Below are 1,507 nucleotides of genomic sequence, written 5' to 3'. Positions count from 1 at the left end.
CACCCCACCCCTCCCTCCACCTATTTGGGGAAAACAGCAAATATGCATAATTAGAAACCATAACTCACAATGATGATGACTTTAAAGATGTGTTATGTCAGCATATTAGTTTGCTGGATGTTGTTTTGTTTAAATTGGTGAAGGAGGATTTTCTTTTGAAACGTCAAACAACAGCAAAGGAATATTATGGTGGATTAATAAATGACCTTATAGGCCCGGGCGGCTCTAATGGGAGGGTAAATATGAAAAGTGCACGCAAACTGTCTCACCCCTCCTGACTGTGAATGCGAAGGATCAGTCGCACCTTGTTGTGTAGGCTACAGCTCCTGGCGCATGAAGGTCAATTACACATGCAGCTCAAAGCCCACACTTTATAATTAACGAGGACTTCAGTGCATATGGGTCTACTCAAAACAAGCCTATAACAGCGGCTTGTGAGGAGACATAACACGGAATAGTTGGTCTCTCACCAAACCAACTCTGTAACCCCACAAAGAACTGTGATTTTCGTCTCCTCGTACTTTCACTCTCTCTTGTTTCCCATAAGGCTTGAAATGGGAACTTGAACTGGCATTGTGAGTGCGCCATGTGTGCCCAAGGAGGGGGGGGGGGAGTGGCTATTAAACGTTTTTTGGGCAGGAGATGTTAGGGAAAATCCGCCAGTGCTGAAGAAAAGGCCTAACAAGGCGCGCTCTGGTTATAAACGCTGGTTGGATTCTGCCAGTCTGTCTTCTGGGAATAATGACCGTCTCAGAAAGCAGCAGAGGAGTCAGGATAAACAGTTAGACAGGTGCGAACTCGTCGTGGTTTCTCGCTCAAATTCATGCAGTCTTTTTAATCGCCCGTCAATTCACCACGGGGCGAGGATGTTGCGGATATTAAACGTCAAGTGTTGAGGCAAACAATCTTGTAGCAGGAGTCAGTCCCACTTTGCCCCGGGACGAAAATCATGAAGCAATCAGGAGAGAATGTTGAATCGTGGCTTTGTCAAGATGACATCCATTCATTTTTATAGATTATCAAGAAAACAGATTATACGAGCTGTTCTGACCTGAGATCTGTTTTTGTTCCAGGACTGTCATAATTCCATCACCGCGCAATCATTAGCACAAAATGCATGATTTTATATTGAATACAGATGTTACATATGTATCCGTATATTGTTATTACTTATTTTTTGATTTTATTTTTTACATTTTTATGCATTTTACTACGCTATTTTAATAACTAAATGACAATAACTTTTAATTAAAAAAATATGAATTTGCCATTATTTAAGATAGCAGCAAAATGAATCCCCCCAATTTTCGTGTTAGGTCAGGCTGAGAAAATTTAATTTTAAAATTTCAAATTTTTTTCAGAATTTAATAAATGGACCTGACAACAACAGAAGTTTTCTTTCTTTTTTTCTTTATTTATTTTGTACTTTTTCTTTTTTATTAATTATTGCGGTAATTATTTGGAGTTGTCCTGTCGTTCACTCATTAACCTGAGAAAAAGAAGTAAA

Source organism: Seriola lalandi, unplaced genomic scaffold (assembly GCF_002814215.2).
Source record: "Seriola lalandi dorsalis isolate HSWRI2012SDOR001 ecotype SW California unplaced genomic scaffold, Sedor1 jcf7180002054948, whole genome shotgun sequence".
Lineage (NCBI taxonomy): Eukaryota > Metazoa > Chordata > Actinopteri > Carangiformes > Carangidae > Seriola > Seriola lalandi.
Note: the sequence above shows the minus strand (reverse complement) of the source record.